Source organism: Pristiophorus japonicus, chromosome 17, assembly GCF_044704955.1.
Source record: "Pristiophorus japonicus isolate sPriJap1 chromosome 17, sPriJap1.hap1, whole genome shotgun sequence".
NCBI classification, from domain to species: domain Eukaryota; kingdom Metazoa; phylum Chordata; class Chondrichthyes; family Pristiophoridae; genus Pristiophorus; species Pristiophorus japonicus.
In genome coordinates this window covers 29,941,186-29,962,511 of record NC_091993.1, presented here as the reverse complement: position 1 = coordinate 29,962,511, position 21,326 = coordinate 29,941,186, and positions in this window count along the sequence as shown.

The following is a 21,326-nucleotide window of genomic DNA, read 5'->3' as shown; positions in this document are numbered from 1 at the left end:
AAATAAAACTTAAATCAAATTTTTTTTTAACTCTTAAAGGAAGTGATCTAAACTCTTCTCAACTTCCACTGAAATCAGTCGTAATGATAACCGCTTGCAGTGGGATCTGGGCAGTTTCCATTTAGAACCTGTCTGTCATGCATTAGAGTGCGTACACAAACGGGATGGTTTGGCTGAAGAAGGTCAATTTGTAGCTTGTTCCTTGTGTGGCTTTTGTTTAAAAAAAAACATCTTCAGCAAATTGGCTGGCTCTTCGATCATAGAGCAGTGGATGAGAGCCAACTTGTCATCGACCTCATATTCCACAGCCGCAGAATTGATGGCCTTTTTTTGTTGCACTATTAGGTGTTCCCAAATGAAAAATGAGGAGGTCTTCTTGCTTGCATGCCCTTAATCATATGCCCATCGAGCAATGTTGGCTGCTAACTCCTATTCCTCATGTGTATTGCAGGAAAAGTTGAATCAAGACTCAACTTCACTCAGTCAACAGGGTATTTTCAGATTTACTGAGCAAGAGTAAAGGGGTACGGGTGAGATATTCAACCGAGGCCCTGTCTGCCTGTCTGGGCGGATGTAAAAGATCCCAAGGTGTTGTTTGCAGAAAGCTAGGGGAGTTCTCCCCAGTGTCCTGGCCAACATTCATCCCGCAACTAACACCGCTGTAGCAGATGAACCAAATGGTCATTTGTGGGAACTTGCTGTGCGTAAATTGGCTGCCGTGCTGGCTAGATTGCAACAGTGACTTCACTTCAAATGTAATTCCTTGGCTGTGAAGCACTTGGGGATGTCTGCAGGATGTGAGAGGTTGAATATAAGTGCAAGCCCTTTTGTAGTTAAAAACATATGCAACAAATAGTTTGAGCTCTTGAACACTCATCGCTCCCATTGCATGAAAAACTGGACCAAGAAATGTAATGAATGAACATGTTCTTTCCAAAAACAGCTTGTACAATGACTTCACAAAATATATACCTAAGAACGTAAGAATTAGGAGCAGAAGTAGGCCATATGGCTCTTGGAGCCTGCTCAGCCTGAAGATCACGGCTGATCTCCCACCTCAACTCCACTTTCCCGCCCGATCTCCATATCCCTTGAGTCCCCTATAGTCCAAAATTTATTTCAGCCTTGATTATACTCAACGACTCAGCATTGGGGTAGAGAATTTCAAAGATTCACCACCCTCTGACTGAAGCAATTTCTCCTCGTCTCAATCCTAAATGACCGACCCCTTATCCTGAGACTGTGACCCCTGGTTCTAGACTTTCCAGCCCGGGGGAAACATCCTCCCTGCATCTACCCTGTCAATCCCCCTCAGAATCTTATATGTTTCTTTGAGATCACTTCTAATTTTTCTAAACTTCAGAGAGTATAGGCCTAGTCTCCACAATCATAGGACAACCCACTCCTCCCAGGGATCAATCTAGTGAGTCTAAATGGAAAATTTTAAAATTTCAATAAAAATACCTCATAGTGTAGAATCCTAATCTTGCCATACATTCTCTTCCCGTTGAATTAACCCATTATAGCAGAGTGGGACGGGATGTGGGCGGGGGGCACTGGAGGGTTGGTGGAGTGGAGCAGTACAGGTTCAAATTAGAAAAAGGAAAATTTAGGACTGATATCAGAAATGTTCTTCTTCACAAAAGGATGATGCCTTTATTTCATCATCATGATCATAGGCGGTCCCTCAAACAAAGATGACTTGCTTCCAAGAGTACACAGATGTTTCAATGAAGGACCCAATGTTCCAGAACTGAACACCAATTAAGGGTGGAAGATGCCTGTGCGTGGATTTTTTTTTAACGTGGGGTGGCCATTGCACATCAGTCACCACACGGGCTTGACCGAGCTAGGTCTTGGTCCAGAGGCAAGGGTTAACCAGGACGACTGGAGACCTGCTCTGCTGCACGGACCCAGTGCGCGCACATATCGCAGTGTGTGCTGGCCCGTGCTGCCCCTGGGCCCTGGGCCCCGTACCCTCATTCACCGCACCTCCGCCACGATGTTCCAGGGCCCGGCGCTCCAGCTCTATTTATAGCCCCGACCACGGTGGTGTTCTCACACAGGTCAGGGCGGACCACGCCTTTATTTAGCACCTTACCATATCACACAGGAAATCGAAAGCACTTCACATCAATGAAATATTTTGAAGTGTAGGCCCACCGTGAGGTATCACCCTAAGAATAGCAATGAGATGAGTTACTAACTAATGAAGGCTAACTTTTTGCATAAAACACAAAAAGTTAGTATGTAGGTACAGCAAGTGATCAGGAAGGCAAATGGAATGTTGGCCTTTATTGTAAGGAGATAGAGTATAAAAGCAGAGAAGTCCTGCTACAACTGTACAGGGTAGTGGTGAGGCCACACCTGGAGTACTGCGTACAGTTTTGGTCTCTGTATTTAAGGAAGGATATACTTGCATTGGAGGCTGTTCAGAGAAGGTTCACTAGGTTGGTCCTGGAGGAGATGAGGAGGTTGACTTATAGATTGAGTAGGTTGGGACTATACACATTGGAGTTCAGAAGAATGAGAGGTGATCTATTGAAACTTATAAGATAATGAGGGGGCTCGACAAGGTGGTTGCAAAGAGGATAATTCCATCATAGGGGAAACTAAAGCTAGGGGCATAGTCTCAGAATAAGGGGCCGCTCATTTAAAACTGAGATGAGGAGGAATTTCTTCTCTCAGAGGGTGGTGAATCTTTGGAATTCTCTACCCAAGAGAGCTGTGGAGGCTGGGTCATTGAATATATTTAAGGCGGTGATAGACAGATTTTTGAGCGATAAGGAAGTAAAGCGTTATGGGGAGCGGGCAGGGAAGTGGAGCTGAGTCCATGATCAGATCATCTTATTGAATGGTGGAGCAGGCTCGAGGGGCCAAATGGCCTACTCCTGCTCCTATTTCTTATGTTCTTATGAAGAGGGATGTTGATTGAGTACTCCTTGCTCTTGGAATTGTGCCACAGGATCTTCTAAATCATCGGAACCCTTAGCTGAACATTTCCTCTAAAGCATGGTACCTCGAAGAATGCAGCCATCCCTCAGTTTCGCACTGATGTATCAGCCTAGCTTATGTGCGCAAGTGGTGGAAGCAAGCTTGTCCTACAAACTAACGCCTCAAAGGCAAGATTACTGCCAACTGAACCACGCGGATATATCAACGTTTGGTATGGACGTTCAGGTAGATTAGTGAAGGCAAAAACTATAGAACCATTTAAGAAATAGTCGGATCTTGTGATGGGAGAACTATAGAGCGTTTTCTGGGTGGATGAGCTAAATGGCCTTTCTTGTCGGCATCTGAGTTGTGTTCTTGTGATGTGATTGAATGTGCAGGCATTTCAAAACTCAACAGACCATAATGGTGTTGCCAAGGAAAAGGTTGGCAGTAGCAACAGAAAATACAATGACAAATGTCAACTCGGAAAACTTGAGAGATGGGGCCAGGCGGATGTCATCTTACATCCAACTCACATGGAGCTGTACGGAGGCAGATTGGGCACGTGGAAATTGCCTAACCCATGGCCTTTCACTTTGTTTTAGCAATTAAAAAAAAAAATGCAGGCCAGGATGATCCTAGGTTTAGGATCACAGGAACAGGTGGAGGCCGTTCAGCTCCTCGAGCCTGTTCCACCATTTAATGAGATCATAGCTTGATCTGTGTCTTAGCTCCATCTTTTTTTAAAATGTACTCGTTCACAGGATATGGGCGTCGCTGACAAGGCCAGAATTTATAGCCGATTGCCTAATTTCCCTCAAGTAGGTGGTGGTGAACCACCTTGTTGAACTGCTGCAGTCCGTGTGGTGAAGGTGCTCCCACAATGCTGATTTTGTCGTAGTGGTTTGGTACAACTGAGTGTCTCTCGCAGCCATTTCAGTTAGGAGTCAACCACATTGCTGTGGGACTAGACCAGGTAAGGCGGGCAGATTTCTATTCCCTGAAGGACATTAGTGAACCAGATGGGCTTTTACAGCAATCCAGTAGTTTCATGGGTCACTATCACTGAGAACTAGTTTTTTAATTCCAGATTTATTTAATTAACTAAATTTAAATTCCCCAGCTGCCATGGTGGGATTTGAACTCATATCTCCACGTCATTCGTCCTAAGGATTACTGGTCCAGTAACATAACCGCTATGCTACCGATTCCATACCGGCCTTGGTTCATTAATCCTTCATCCCAATTATCAATATCAATTTTGACATTTTCATTTAACTCCCGGCCTCAACAGCTTTTTGGGGGAGAGAGTTCCAGATTCCCATCGCCCTTTGTGTGAAGAAGTGTTTCCTGACATCACCCCTGAATGGCCGGGCTCTAATTTTAAGGTGATGCCCCCTTGTTCTGGACCCCCACTACCAGAGGAAATGGTTTCTCTCGATCTACCCCATCAACTCCTTTAATCATTTTAAACACCTCAATTATATCACCCCATAATCTTCTACACTCAAGGGAATACAACTATTTTGTTGCAACTTAAATCAAATGCCCCCCTTTGACAAGGGCACTAGAACCCACAAATTAACAATTTAAAACTTTAACGAAACCTTAAACCAAATTAAAATGTGGTTGCCGGGGGTGATCATGCACTCCAGCCTCTCTGGCGCCCACCTCTCGTGGAAGGCCTCGAGCGTACCGTTGGCTCAAGGGAATACAGGCCCAGTCTGTGCAGTCAGGCCTCATAATTTAACCCTTTTAGCCCCGGTATCATTCTGGTGAATCTGCTCTGTCCCCCTCCGAGGCCGATATGTCCTCCCTGAGATAACATTCCATCAGCCTTTTAAAAAATTTTTTGATCGCTTTCTTTGCTGAGCTAGCTGGGCCCAGCGGCAGGAGAGACTTGTGCGGTCCTGTTGTTGGGTGAGGGCAGGGCTGAGCTTCAATAAGATGTCCCACAGTGGGGCTGTCTGCCAACAAACACAATCACGGCTCATAGAATCACAGAAATTTACAGCACGGAAGGAGGCCATTCGGCCCATCGTGTCCGCGCCGGCCGACCAAGAGCTATCCAGCCAATCCCACTTTCCAGCTCTCGGTCCGTAGCCCTGCAGGTTACGGCACTTCAAGTGCACATCCAAGTACTTTTTAAATGTGGTGAGGATTTCTGCCTCTACCATCCTTTCAGGCAGTGAGTTCTAGACCCCCACCACCCTCTGGGTGAAGAAATGTCCACTCATGTCCCCTCTAAACCTCCCCCCAATTACTTTAAATCTATATCCCCTGGTCATTGACCCCTCTGCCAAGGGAAATAGGTCCTTCCTATCCACTCTATCTAGGCCCCTCATAATTTTATACACCTCAATTAAATCTGCCCTCTGTTCCAAGGAAAACAACCCCAGCCTATCCAATCTTTCCTCAGGGCTAAAATTGTCCCATCCAGGCAACATCCTCGTAAATCTCCTCTGCACCCTCTCTAGCACAATCACATCCTTCCTGTAATGTGGTGACCAGACCTGCACGCAGTACTCCAGCTGTGGCCTAACCAGTGTTTGAAACAGTTCAAGCATAACCTCCCTCATGTCAGAGGAATTCCCAGTTAGATGAAATGGACTCCAAGCATGAGCCAAAGCCTACAGGCACGGAGGGGCGAGGGTTGGAGGAAGGAAGTGTTCTCCGTTGCTAATCAGCCAGACTTGTTCATCTAACAGTACTGCAAACAATTAAACTTAATCTACCACCTCACACAAGGAATGACAGAAATAACTTGTATTTATATAGCGCTTTCATGACCTCAGGATGTCCCAAAGCACTTTACAGCAAACGAAGTACTTTTGGAGTGTAGTCACTGTTGTAATGTGGGAAACGCGGCAGCCAATTTGCGCACAGCAAGCTTCCACAAACAGCAATGTGATAATGACCAGATCATCCGTTGATTGAGGGATAAGTATTGTCCAGGACACCAGGAGGGAGAATTCCCCTGCTCTTTGAAATCGTGCCGTGGGATCTTTTACGTCCACCTGAGAGGGCAGACAGGGCCTCGGTTTAACGCCTCATCTGCAAGATGGCTCCTCTGACAGTGCAGCATTCCCTCAATACTTCCCCTCCAACAGTGCGGCGCTCCCTCAATACTGCCCCTCCGACAGTGCAGTGCTCCCTCAGTACTGCCCCTCTGACAGTGCGGCGCTCCCTCAGTACTGCCCCTCCGACACTGCGGCACTCCCTCAGTACTGCCCCTCCGACAGTGCGGCATCCCCTCAGTACTGCCCCTCCGACAGTGCGGCACTCCTTCAGTACTGCCCCTCCGACAGTGCAGCCCTCCCTCTGTACTGCTCCTCCGACAGTGCGGCGCTCCCTCAGTACTGCCCCTCCGATAGTGCGGCACTCCCACAGTACTGCCCCTCCGACAGTGCGGCACTTCCTCAGTACTATCCCTCCGACAGTGTAGCGCTCCCTCAGTACTGCCCCTCCGACAGTGTGGCACTTCCTCAGTACTGCCCCTCTGACAGTGTAGCGCTCCCTCAGTACTGCCCCTCCGACAGTGTGGCACTTCCTCAGTACTATCCCTCCGACAGTGTAGCGCTCCCTCAGTACTGCCCCTCTGACGGTGCGGTGCTCCCTCAGTACTGCCCCTCCAATACTATGGCACTCCCTCAGTACTGCCCCTCCGACAGTGTGGCACTCCCTCAGTACTGCCCCTCTGACAGTGTAGCGCTCCCTCAGTACTGCCCCTCTGACAGTGCGGCACTCCCTCAGTATTGCCCCTCCGACAGTGCAGCGCTCCCTCAGTACTGTCCCTGTGATAGTGCAGCGTTCCCTCAGTACTGCCCCTCCGACAGTGTGGCACTCCCTCAGTATTGCCCCTCCGACAGTGCAGCGCTCCCTCAGTACTGTCCCTGTGACAGTGCAGCACTCCCTCAGTATTGCCCCTCCGACAGTGCAGCACTCCCTCAGTACTGTCCCTCTGACAGTGCAGCATTCCCTCAGTACTGGCACCAGGAGTGTCAGCCTGGATTTTACTCAAACCGCACAGTAACTAGCTGGAGTCGTAGTTCCAAGGTGGACAGAGATGAAGCCGAATGTGGTTTGTCCTGCATGCCCACAATCAATGCCAAGTCTCCAAAGGACATCTTGGTCAGTTATCGGTTGGCACCAGTCTGCACTAATCATTACCAAAATGGCCACTAGCCCAGTGGACCATCGACAGAAGCTCACCCAACAGGCACTGCAGAGACAGGAAAAAAATCATTAGCTTACAACGAGATTATATGTCTGTAATAAAGTGACTCAAATCTCCCCATCTGTATAATTTATGCGTGAAAGTTTTATATTTACGAAGTAACTAAGCTGTACTAAATCTTGTTCCTCAGGCATCTGTTCTGACCAATGTCCTCTGGCAGCCTAGCCTCCCACGTATTGATTTCAATATCTTCATCCACAAACCTCTCTTACACTAACAGCAACTTGCATTTATATAGCACTTTTCACATAGTAAAATGTCCCGAGGTGCTTCACGGGAGTGTAATCAGACCAAAAGATTGACACTGAGCCATTAAAGTGACCAAAAGCTTGGTCAACGAGGCAGGTTTTAAGGAGAGACTTAAAGGAGGAGAGGCGGCAAATTGTTGCTAAATGTTTTTGCTTAAGCAGTTTATGCTGAAGCCGCATTCAATGAGAGCGTATGACCAGGTCACACACAGTTAGGCACAATGTCAGGAAAGGCGGGGGAGTGGGACTAGCTGAGGTGCTCTTGCAGAGAGCCGGCACGGGCTCGACGGGCCGAATGGCCTCCTTCTGTGCTGTAACCGTTCTGTTAGTCTATGTTCTTTTTGTAAGAGTGGTCAGCCTCTGAAATAAGTTGCCAGCCCGTGTAGTGAGTGTGGATTCACTGCAAGCGAGGGGCAGTTGGATAGGCTCCTGCATTCAGAAGATATTTCGTGTTACACGACGTGTTATGGGGCCCAGAGGAGGCGAGGGCCCAGGGGCAGCACGGGCCAGCCCACACTGCGATATGTGTGCTCACTAGGTCCGTGCAGCAGAGCAGGTCTCCAGTCATCTTGGCTCTGTCAAGCCCATGTGGTGGCTGGTGTGCAACGATCACCACACATTAAAAAAATCCACGCACAGGCATCTTCCACCCCTTCAATTGGAGTTCAGGACTGGCACATCAGGTCCTTCATTGAAACATCTGTGACCTCATGTGGAAGCAAGTCATCCTCGTTCGAGGGACCGTCGATGATGATGACCAGGTCGAAGGGAGTCCAGGCACCAATTTCTCCTTCCAGCCACGATATGCGGAGGGTGGGGTCGGGGAAGAGCAAATCTGGACTGTAATTTCTTTTTTCAGGGGCAGAGGTTGATCATGCTTTTTTCTGCCAGTTGGGTTATATAGATTGTGCTTCCTCCTGTCAGCGAGGGAAGTGCATGAGTGCTTTCTGCTTTAATAGAAACATAGAAAATAGGTGCAGGAGTAGGCCATTCGGCCCTTCTAGCCTGCACCGCCATTCAATGAGTTCATGGCTGAACATTCAACTTCAGTACCCCATTCCTGCTTTCTCGCCATACCCCTTGATCCCCCTAGTAGTAAGGACCTCATCTAACTCCTTTTTGAATATATTTAGTGAATTGGCCTCAACAACTTTCTGTGGTAGAGAATTCCACAGGTTCACCACTCTCTGGGTGAAGAAGTTCCTCCGCATCTCGGTCCTAAATGGCTTACCCCTTATCCTTAGACTGTGACCTCTGGTTCTGGACTTCCCCAACATTGGGAACATTCTTCCTGCATCTAACCTGACTAACCCCGTCAGAATTTTAAATGTTTCTATGAGGTCCCCTCTCATTCTTCTGAACTCCAGTGAATACAAGCCCAGTTGATCCAGTCTTTCTTGATAGGTCAGTCCCGCCATCCCGGGAATCAGTCTGGTGAACCTTCGCTGCACTCCCTCAATAGCAAGAATGTCCTTCCTCAGGTTAGGAGACCAAAACTGTACACAATACTCCAGGTGTGGCCTCACCAATGCCCTGTACAACTGTAGCAACACCTCCCTGCCCCTGTACTCAAATCCCCTTGCTATGAAGGCCAACATGCCATTTGCTTTCTTAACCGCCTGCTGCACCTGCATGCCAACCTTCAATGACTGATGTATCATGACACCCAGGTCTCTTTGCACCTCTCCTTTTCCTAATCTGTCACCATTCAGATAATAGTCTGTCTCTCTGTTTTTACCACCAAAGTGGATAACCTCACATTTATCCACATTATACTTCATCTGCCATGCATTTGCCCACTCACCTAACCTATCCAAGTCGCTCTGCAGCCTCACAGCATCCTCCTCGCAGCTCACACTGCCACCCAACTTAGTGTAATCCGCAAATTTGGAGATACTACATTTAATCCCCTCATCTAAATCATTAATGTACAGTGTAAACAGCTGGGGCCCCAGCACAGAACCTTGCGGTACCCCACTAGTCACTGCCTGCCATTCTGAAAAGTACCCATTTACTCCTACTCTTTGCTTCCTGTCTGACAACCAGTTCTCAATTAGAGGGGAAGTTTAGGATAAGTGAGTATATGTCCAAAAGGCAAAATGCCACTCGGCAGTATCTGATCCAACCTGGGCAGCTCAAGGTGAATGATTAACATTGCTGAAGATTATATTATTCAGGGCAAACAGCAACTATTTGGGGGCACCTCAGTTGCCCCAGGGTAAGCTGAGAATTTTTTTTGCTCCCTTATTAGCTTATTTTTTTCCTGTCTAAATGTCTCCAACTTGTAGGCAGGTTACAAGATAAATGCTCACGGGATTGGGGGTAATATATTAGCATGGATCCTGCCGTACTTGCCCACGCTCCAATCACCGACCTGGCGAGGTTGGGGCGCAGGAGCAGCGAGAGATTGCAGAGCGACGTGATCGGGGCCTAGGAAAGGCATGAGCCCAGGGGCAGCACGGGCCAGCCCACACTGCGATATGTGTGCGCACTAGGTCTGTGCAGCAGAGCAGGTCTCCAGTCGTCTTGGTTAATCCTTGCCACTGGACCAAGACCTAGCTCTGTCAAGCCCGTGTGGTGGCTGGTGTGCAACGGCCACCCCACATTTAAAAAATCCACGCACAGGCATCTTGCACCCTTCACGATGTAGTTCAGGACCTGGAGTATTAGGTCCTTCATTGAAACCCTTGTGAGCTCATCCATTTTTGGCGTGGAAGCAAGTCATCCTCGATAAGAGGGACTGTCTATGATGATGGCCAGGTCAGGATGGTGTGTGACTGGGAGTGGAAATTGGAGGTGGCAGTGTTCCCGTGCGCCTGCTGCCCTTGTCCTTCTAGGTGCTGGAAGTCGCAGGTTTGGGAGGTGCCGCTGAAGAAGCCTGTAGACGGTGCACACTGCAGCCACGGTGCGCCAGTGGTGGAGGGAGTGAATGGTGAAGGTGGTGGATGGGGTGCCGATCAAGCGGGCTGCTTTGTCCTGGATGGTGTCGAGCTTCTTGAGTGTTGTTGGAGCTGCGCTCATCCAGGCAAGTGGAGAGTATTCCATCACACTCCTGACTTGTGCCTTGTAGATGGTGGAAAGGCTTTGGGGAGTCAGGAGGTGAGACACTCGCTGCAGAATACCCAGCTTCTGACCCACGCTAGTCACCACAGACCAGTAGCCATAATGACAGTCACTGGACATCAAAGCAATTTATAGTGTGTGAAGAATGAAAGGTGATCTTAGTGAAACATGTAAGATTCTGAAGGGGGTTTGACAAGGTGGATGCAAAGAGGATGTTTCACCTCGTGGGGGAATCTAGAACTAGGGGGCATAGTTTCAGAATAAGGGGCTGTCCATTTAAGATGGAGATGAGGAGGAATTTCTTCTCTCAGAGGGTCGTGAATCTTTGGAATTCTCTACCAAAGCTGTGGAGGCTGGGTCATTGAATATATTTAAGGTGGAGATGGACAGATTTTTGAATGATAAGGGAGTCAAGGGTTATGGGGAGCAGGCAGGGAAGTGGAGTTGATGCCAGGATCAGATCAGCCATGATCTCATTGAATGGCAGAGCAGGTTCGAGGGGCCGAATGGCTGACTCCTGCTCCTATTTCTTATATTCTTATGTACACACTTTGAGAATCCTGATAAGGTGTTCGATACAAGCTAGTTGCCGAATGGTATAGGATCCTTCAGTGCAAATTTCTTTGAACATTGCAATATTTACTCTGTGCGTTTAAAATTACACGTTCCACTTATCCTGTCGTCTCCCACATTATGTGGCAGAGCACAGGCTCCTTCGGAAGGTACTGATCATTACTAATTCATTAACAGCAGCTGAGCAGGCTTTAATGCCTGCCTTTTATCTACCAGCCACTCAGTAACTGTGGCACCCGGCACTGCTCTTCCAGCGCGGCCTCAAGGAGCAGATGGATGTGGGAGGTTAGCCGACACCATCAGCTGCTGCTATCAGCCTCTGAAGACATCGTGTGTAAATTGCATTGGCTCGCCTCCCGTTCATCTGTTCTGTTGCTGTGTCCCACCAGTTTTAATTACCATAATTAAGTTATAATGAATGAGAAGTTGCCTGTTTGGATCAAGTGCGGTACCAACAGGAAGCGGTTGTTCTGAAGCCAACATCCTCGCTCACGCAGGCGCCCCGCGCGTCTCCGCGGCTGACCATCGCGGGCGGCTGCTTCCCCGGCCCAGCGCCAGCGTGCGGGGCCGCCCTTTCCCTTGTTCCTGTTTTTCTTCAATCCTGCCGTGTGACTGGAAAAACTAAGCAGTTTGGCAATCTTTCAGTGGTGGCGGTTATCCTCAGGGTGGATTGGCTGCGGGCAATGGCACGTCTAAAGCACGAGCAGCTGCTCGCTCTCCGAGAACCGTCCCGCTGTAACGCGCATGCTCGGTGCAGTCATACGTCGTGTTCCAGAAGGAGCTTCTGCCCCACCTCCCCTCCTTCTGCAGCTTGAAAGAATGAGAGGTGAGAGAGCGATCGATTTTTTGGATAGTAAGGGAATCCAGGGATAGTGCAGGAAGGTGGAGTTGAGGTCGAAGATCAGCCCTGATCTTATACTGGAATACTGTGTGCAGTTTTGGTTTCCATATTTACGAAAGGATATACTTGCTTTGGAGGCAGTTCAGAGAAGGTTCACTCGGTTGATTCCGGGGATGAAGGGGTTGACTTATGAGGAAAGGTTGAGGAGGTTGTGCCTCTACTCGTTGGAGTTCAGAAGAATGAGAGGTGATCTTATCAAAATGTATAAGATAATGGTGGATGCAGAGAGGATGTTTCCACTGATAGGGGAGACTAGAACTAGAGGGCATAATCTTAGAATAAGGGTTCGCCCATTTAAAACTGAGATGAGGAGAAATTTCTTCTCTCTGAGGGTTGTAAATCTGTGGAATTCACTGCCTCAGAGAGCTGTGGAAGCTGGGACATTGAATAAATTTAAGACAGAAATAGACAGTTTCTTAACCGATAAGGGAATAAGGGGTTATGGGGAGCGGGCAGGGAAGTAGACCTGAGTCCATGATCAGATCAGCCATGATTGTATTAAATGGCGGAGCAGGCTCGAGGGGCCGAATGGCCGACTCCTGCTCCTAATTCTTATGTTCTTATTGTAATGTATGCACCTGTGAGTATGCTCACGGGTTTGTAGAGCTGTTGATCCTTTATTTATTAGGGACTTGGCCTGGAGGGTGGTGCACGGAGCAGTCCCGTGCAACAAATTTTTAAGCTGGTTCGCAGGCTCCCAGGCCGCCTGCAATTTCTGCGGTCTGGAAGAGTCCGTGTTCCACGTTTTTATGGAATGTACGAGGTTGCAGCCCCTGTTCCATTATTTAAAGGGGCTGCTCCTCAATTTCTGGTTGCACTTCAGTCCCACACTCCTGCTCTTTGTGCACCCTGTGCGGAGGGGAGCGGGTAGGTCCGAGGGCCTCCTCGTAGGACTGCTCCTGGGCACGGCAAAGGGTGCCATCAGCCGGTCCAGGCAGCGGGCGGTCGAGGGGGTCATTCAGCCTGACTGCCTGCCTCTCTTCCGTGCCTATATCCGGGCCAGGGTGTCCTTAGAGATGGAGCACGCGGTGTCCACCGGTACACTCGCGGCCTTCCGCGAGAGGTGGGCGCCGGAGGGACTGGAGTGCATTATCACCCCCGACAACCAAATTTTAATTTGATTTTATGTTTTAAAGTTTAATTTGTTTTAATTGCCGGTGTTTTTAGTGTCCCCCTCCCTTTTATAGGGGGCACTTGCAAAATTTATGATTTTATTGCACAAAAAAAAAATCACAAAAAAAAACAAAAAAAGTTAAAAAAAACACACAAAAAAGGGCAGTTGAAAAATGTTTGGAGTGTCCCCCATATTGGAGGGCACTTGACTTAATTGTTTTATTGTTATCCAACCAAAAGAGTTGTAGAGCTGTTGATCCTTTATTTATTAGGGACTTGGCCTGGAGGGTGGTACATGGAGCAGTCCCGTGCAACAAGTTATTAGGCCGGTTCACGGGCTCCCAGGCCGCCTGCAATTTCTGTGGTCTGGAAGAGTCCGTGTTCCATGTTTTTATTGAATGTGCAAGGTTGCAGCCCCTCTTCCATTATTTGAAGGGGCTGCTCCTCAAATTCTGGTTGCACTTCAGTCCCACACTCCTGATCTTTGGGAGCGGGTAGGTCCAAGGGCCTCCTCGTAGGACTGCTCCTGGGCACGGCCAAGGGGACCATCAGCCAGTCCAGGCAGCGGGCGGTCGAGGGGGTCGTTCAGCCCGACTGCCTGCGTCTCTTCTGCAGTTACATTCGAGCCAGGGTGTCCCTGGAGATGGAGCACGCGGTGTCCACCGGTACGCTCGCGGACTTCCGCTAGAGGTGGGCGCCGGAAGGACTGGAGTGCATCATCACCCCTGGCAACAGAATTTTTATTTGATTTGTTTCCTGTCAAAAGTTTAATTTGTTTAATTTGTCGGTTTTAGTGCCTCTGTAATAAGGGGTCACTTGAATTATAGTTTTGCACTAAAATAGTTGTACATAAGAACATAAGAATTAGGAACAGGAGTTGGCCATCTAGCCCCTCGAGCCTGCTCCGCCATTCAATAAGATCATGGCTGATCTGGCCGTGGACTCAGCTCCACTTACCCTCCCTTTCCCTGTAACCCTTAATTCCCTTATTGGTTAAAAATCTATCTATCTGTGACTTGAATACATTCAATGAGCTAGCCTCAACTGCTTCCTTGGACAGAGAATTCCACAGATTCACAACCCTCTGGGAGAAGAAATTCCTTCTCAACTCAGTTTTAAATTGGCTCCCCCGTATTTTGAGGCTGTGCCCCCTAGTTCTAGTCTCCCTTACCAGTGGAAACAATCTCTCTGCCTCTATCTTGTCTATCCCTTTCATTATTTTAAATGTTTCTATAAGATCACCCCTCATCCTTCTGAATTACAATGAGTAAAGACCCAGTCTACTCAATCTATCATCAATCTATCATCTCCGGAATCAGCCGAGTGAATCGTCTCTGTACCCCCTCCAAAGCCAGTATATCCTTCCTTAAGTAAGGTGACCTAAACTGCACGCAGTACTCCAGGTGCGGCTTTACCAATACCCTATACATTTGCAGCAGGACCTCCCTGCTTTTGTACTCCATCCCTCTCGCAATGAAGGCCAACATTCCATTCGCCTTCCTGATTACCTGCTGCACCTGCAAACTAACTTTTTGGGATTCATGCACAAGGACCCCAGGTCCCTCTGCATCTCAGCATGTTGTAATTTCTCCCCATTCAAATAATATTCCCTTTTACAGTTTTTTTTCCCAAGGTGGATGACCTCACACTTTCCGACATTGTATTCCATCTGCCAAACCTTAGCCCATTCGCTTAACCTATCTAAATCGCTTTGCAGCCTCTCTGTGTCCTCTACACAACCCGCTTTCCCACTAATCTTAGGGTCATCTGCAAATTTTGTTACACTACACTCTGTCCCCTCTTCCAGGTCATCTATGTATATTGTAAACAGTTGTGGTCCCAGCACCAATCCCTGTGGCACACCACTTACCACCGATTTCCAACCCGAAAAGGATCCATTTATCCCGACTCTCTGCTTTCTGTTCGCCAGCCAATTCTCTATCCATGCTAATACATTTCCTAAAATAGAGCTGTTGAGTTGGGAGGGGCTTAGCCAGTCATGTGATGATCACAAGACTCAATACAACCCCAGCCAGTTGGGTTCGGGGGATCCACGATGAGGCATAGAAACATAGAAAATAGGTGCAGGAGTAGGCCATTCGAGCTTGCACCACCATTCAATATGATTATGGCTGCTCACTCAACCTCAGTACCCCACCCCAGCCTTCTCTCCATACCCCTTGATCCCTTTAGCCGTAAGGGCCACATCTAACTCACCTTTGAATATATCTAACGAACTGGCCTCAACAATTTTCTGCGATAGAGAATTCCACAGGTTCATAATTCTCTGAGTGAAGAAGTTTCTCCTTAAATCAGTCCTAAATGTCTTACCCCTTATCCTTAGACTGTGACCCCTGGTTCTGGACTTCACCAACATCGGGAACATTCTTCCTGCATCTAACCTGTCCCGTCCCATCAGAATTTTGGAATTCTCTACCCCAGAGGGCTGTGGAGGCAGGTGGTTGTGAGCCTGATGGATGAACCGGTAATGTGTAGTGTGATTGTTAAACCTTTGCTAATAAACCAATTAGTTCTTAATAGCAATGTGTTGAATTTTTAAGCAAAGAAACCATGAAGCAATTACATTGCTCTTATGTTCTTATGTAGGTGATCTCATTGAAACATATAAAATTCTTACAGGGCTTGACAGGTCAGATGCTGAGAGGATGTTTCCCCGGGCTGGAGAGTCTAGAACCAGGGGTCATAGTCTCAGGAGAAGGGGTCGGTCATTTAAGACTGAGGTGAGGAGAAATTTCTTCACTCAGAGGGTGGTGAATCTTTGGAATTCTCTACCCCAGAGAGCTGTGGATGCTAAGTCGTTGAGTACGTTCACGATGGAAAGCTAGATTTTTCGTCACTTAGGGAATCGAGGGATATGGGGATCGGGCGGGAAAGTGAATTTGTGGTCGAGGATCAGCCATGATCTTATTGAATGGCGGAGCTGGCTCGAGGGGCCGTAGGGCCTACTCCTGCTCTTAGTTCTTAGAATCAGAGAAATTTACAGCACAGAAGGAGGCCATTTAGCCGGCCGACAAAGAGCTATCCAGCCTAATCCCACTTTACAACTCTTGGTCCGTAGCCCTGTAGGTTACGGCACTTCAAGTGCACATCCAAGTACCTTTTAAATGTGGTGAGGGTTTCTGCCTCTACCATCCTTTCAGGCCGTGAGTTCCAAACCCCCACCGCTCTCTGGGCGAAAAATGTTCTCCTCTACTCCCCTCCAAACCTCCTACCAATTAATTTAAATCTATTTCTCTGTTACTCTGTTCTGTGTCTCGCTCTCTCTCTCCTACCTCTTGATGGCCCAGGAGGAAAATTAGCAGAAATAAAGAAGCGATTAATAGTGTAAAAGAAAGAACCTCTGTCAATGCCTCAAAAGCAGTTTCACAGCCAGTCGGAACAAAGAGGTGGCGGCTTCCCCGTTTGATTGGTTCCCAGCTGGCTTACGCCCTCCTGTTGGAAGCTGTCTGCATGCTTGGGTGTAATCAACTTTGTGAAATGGCTCCTGTTTACCACAAAATATTTCAACGCTCATTAAAAAAAAAAGAACAATTTAAAGAGGTTTTTATTTTAGTAGTGTTCACATGCATCCATTTAACTCTCAAACCTTCCCTTCATTTGAGCTGGAAGGGCAGGTAGCTGGACATGTAGACCTGGTAGATCGCCTGCCTGCCATCAGTTTTGAGCAATATTTTCATTAGATGTCAATCGAGAGTGCAGCTCTTGGAGGGCTTCTCGCACACCATTACCATTGCCATCCCGGACACGAGAAAGAAAGCAGGAATTTGCATGCACGTGGCGCCTTTCACGACTTCCGGACGTCCCAGTGTGCTTTACAACAACAGCAACAGCCTGCATTTATATAAAGAAAGACTTGCATTTATATAGCGTCTTTCATGACCACTGGACATCTCAAAATGCTTTACAGCCAATGAAGTACTTTCGAAGTGTAGTCACTGTTGTAATGTGGGAAACGCGGCAGCCAATTTGCGCACAGCAAGCTTCCACAAACAGCAATGTGATAATGACCAGATAATCTGTTTTAGTGATGTTGATTGAGGGATAAATATTGGCCCAGGACACCGGGGATAACTCCCCTGCTCCTCTTCGAAATAGTGCCATGGGATCTTTTACGTCCACCTGAGAGAGCAGTCGGGGCCTCGGTTTAATGTCTCATCCAAAAGACGGTACCTACCACAGTGTAGCACTCACTCGGCACTGCACTGGGAGTGTCAGCCAAGATTTATGCGCTCAAGTCCCTGGAGTGGAACTTGAAGTCACAACCTCCTGACTCAGAGGCAAGAGTGCTGCCCCCTGAGCCACGGCTGACACAGCACCTTTAATGTAGTGAAACGTCCCTAGACGCTTCACAGGAGTGTAAATCATACATAAATTGACACCAAGCCACATAAGGAGACATTAGGACAGATGACCAAACACTTGATCAAAGAGGTAGGTTTTAAGGAGCGACTTAAAGGAGCAGAGAGAGGCGTAAAGGTTTATCTCTGGGTAGAGCTTTCTAAGAGGCTGGGATGGTGAGCTATGATGCAGGTGAGACAACACCAGGGCTAACCTCGTGTGAAAATCAGGAGGAACTGCATCACAAGACATGGTGAGAGATTCGTTACCACGTAATCACTTTTACCACCTCTCCTCTCTTGTGGACTCCATTACGTGCTGTGGTCCAGCCCCATGGGTGCCAATTGCCCACTGGTGAGAGCACCGGGCACTACTGAGATGGAGGATTGACCCTAGAATGTTTCTGGCCTTTGTACTTCCAAAATGGGCCGTGCAGTTAACGTTAGAGCCAGCAGGGGAGCTGTTACTCGATTGTTCCCGAAAGTCTGGCAGGAATGTTTGGAAGTCAGACCCCATACATTGATCGCACTCTGCCTATTTATCCCTCAACCAACGTCACTAAAAAAAACAGATTATTTAATTGCTGTTTGTGGGAGCTTGCTGTGCTCACATTGGCTGCCACGTTTTCTACATTACAACAGTCACTGCACTTCAAAAGTAGCATTGTGGGACAATCTGTGGTGAAAGGTGCTATATAAATGCAAGTTGTTCCTTCCTTCCTTCTTTCTTTCTCTTTCCTTCTTTCCTTCTTTCTTTCTTTCTTTTTCTTTCTCTCTTTCTTTCTTTCTTTTTCTCTTTTTCTTTCTTTTTCTTTTTCTCTCTCTCTTTCTTTCTGTCTTTCTTTCTCTCTTTCTCTCTTTCTTTCTCTCTCTTTCTCTCTCTTTCTCTCTCTCTTTCTCTCTTTCCCTCTCTTTCCCTTTATTCTTATTGGTGTGATCTTACAATGCACAAAAATAGTTTATCGTGTTTCCTTATGTAACTGTACTTAAAAGTAATTCATTGTGCCATGGAGTGTTTTGATAAGAGATGCGATAAGCTGCTATAAAAATGCTAATCTCTTCGTTTTATAAATTCTTGTCTGCAGTTACATTGTGTTATTACTGGATTTTTTATTGGTGTCTAATACAGTGCCAATGAGTTGACTTAAGCAGAATGTTAGCTTGACAAGGCTGGCCTAATGAAAATAACGCTGTTTAATTAGCTGTCCCGGGCAGCTAGCAGAGTTTAGCATTGTCTGCACATTGAGCAATGCTGTGCACCGCAGTCCGACTGTGGCGTCCTTCGTTCATCGACAATTCCACCCACGGGTTTGCCTTGTCAATTAATTAGAATGCTAGTTAAAGGTTTTTAAGCAGCTTGAAAACTTTCAGTGCTTTGGAACCCAACTGCCTGAAACGGATAGAAGCTGAGGGAACAAGAGGAGTCTTTAGACATACACTAGACACAACTTCGCCTTTCAAGTAGTAAAATATCCCAAGGTGCTTTGCAAATAGGTGATCAAACAAAATTTGACTCCGAGCCACATAAGGATACATTCATCTCACCCTAAAAGAAAGACTTGCATTTCTATAGCGCCTTTCATAAGAACGTAAGAACATAAGAAATAGGAATAGGTGTAGGCCATACGGCCCCTCGAGCATGCTCCACCATTCAATAAGACCACCGGACCTCCCAAAATGTTTTGCAGCCAATGAAGTACCTTTTGGAGTGTAGTCACTGTTGTAATGTGGGAAACGCGGCAGCCAATTTGCGCCAGCAAGCTCCCACAAACAGCAATGAGCTAATAACCAGATAATCTGTTTTTTAGTGATGTTGCTTGAGGGATAAATATTGGCCCCAGGACATCGGGGATAAGTCCACCTATCAACATATCCTTCAATCCCTTTCTCCCTCATGAAGTTTCTCCAGAATTCTCCATTGGATTTATTAGTGACTATCTTGCATTAGTGACTAACTTATATTTGGCGTAATAAAACGTCACAAGGCGCTTCACAGGAGCAATGATCAAACACAATTTGACACCGAGCCACATAAGGAAATATTCGGGCAGGATACCATAATCTTGATGCGAACACTGGTTGCACAGAAAGAAAGACTTGGATTTATATAGCGCCTTTCACGACCACCGGATGTCTCAAAGCGCTTTCGGAGTGCAGTCACTGTTGTAATACCGTCTGCACTGTCTGTTCAACACTGCCTCCAGTGCGCCAGCGTAGCCTTCGGCCACTTGAGGAAGAGAGTGTTCGAAGATTAGGCCCTCAAATCTGGCACCAAGCTTATGGTCTACAGGATTGTAGTAATACCCGCCCTCCTGTATGGCTCAGAGATGTGGACCAAATACAGTAGACACCTCAAATCGCTGGAGAAATGCCACCAATGATGTCTCCGCAAGATCCTGCAAATCCCCTGGGAGGACAGATGCACCAACGTTAGCGTCCTTGATCAGGCCAACATCTTCAGCATCGAAGCACTGACCACATTCGACCAACTCCGTTGGGCAGGCCACCTTGTTCGCATGCCTGACACAAGATTCCCAAAGCAAGTGCTCAACTTGGAACTCCTACACGGCAAGCGAGCCCCAGGTGGGCAGAGGAAACATTTCAAGAACACCCTCAAAGCCTCCCTGATAAAGTGCAACATCCCCACCGGCACCTGGGAATCCCTGGCCAAAGACCGCCCTAAGTGGAGGAAGAGCATCCGGGAGGGCGCTGAGCACCTCGAGTGCAGGCAGCGGAAGGAGCGTGCGGCAAACTAGTCCCACCCACCCCTTTCCTCAACGACTGTCTGTCCCACCTGTGACAGAGACTGTAATTCCTGTATTGGACTGTACAGCCACCTGAGAACTCATTTTTAGAGTGGAAGCAAGTCTTCCTCGATTTTGAAGGCCTGTTGTAACGTGGGAAATGGAGAGTGTTCTGCACCATATATCTCTCACCTTGATGGACGCATTTAAAAACAGAAATCACATAAAGGAATGTTATATAAGTGTCTTTAAGCGGAGTGTTGGAGATGAATTGAAAGCGTCGAACATTGCTAACCAGAGCTGTGGATATATCAGGCGAGCGATCTTTCTCTCCAGCATCTGCTCTGTGTTCAGCTGCATCTCACATCAAAACAAACACGATGGTGGTTTGGATAAACAATCACGCTTCCCACTGCCCTGCCATCCATTACAGACGGAATGACTTCATAGCGTGTACCCTTCCTAATTAGCACTAATTAAAGCATGTGTAAAATATTGAAATCTATGCTAATATATGTTAATAACACGATCGTCTATGACACAACTAATGTAATTAGAGAGAAGTTGTCATGCATTTGATGCAAGTGATTTTGTAATTTTATGGTTATTAATTCCAAATTAGTCACCAAAAAATTCTGTCGCAATCCTTGTGCATCTTGTTTTGCTCCATGTGTTGTTTGGCTGTCCGTGGATGCGTGTGAGTGCGAAGGTGTAAAACGTGCTGCCCATTCGCCGTGAAGCTGTGTCGCACTACTACTGGAGACCAATTTCACTCGCGGCAGAGTGAGATTAGTAACACGGGAAGGAATGGTCTCCCTCCGACATGAAACTGGATCAAGACATTTACCGGACAGCCGGTCGAAGGGATGGGTTTATTTTGGGTCCCTTACGGCGCTCCTTAAAACCTACCTCCTTGACCAAGCTTCTGGTCATCTTGCGGCTCGCTGTTAGATTTTGTTTGGTAACCACTCCTGTGAAGCACCTTGGGATGTTTTACTATGTTAAAGGCGCTCCATAGTGTCAGCTGTGACTCACACTCCCTCGCCTCTGAGTCAGAAGGTTGTGGGTTCAAATCCCACTAACAATCCAGGCTGACACTCCCAGTGCAGTGCTGAGGGAATGCCGCACTGTTGGAGGTGCCGTCTTTCAGATGAG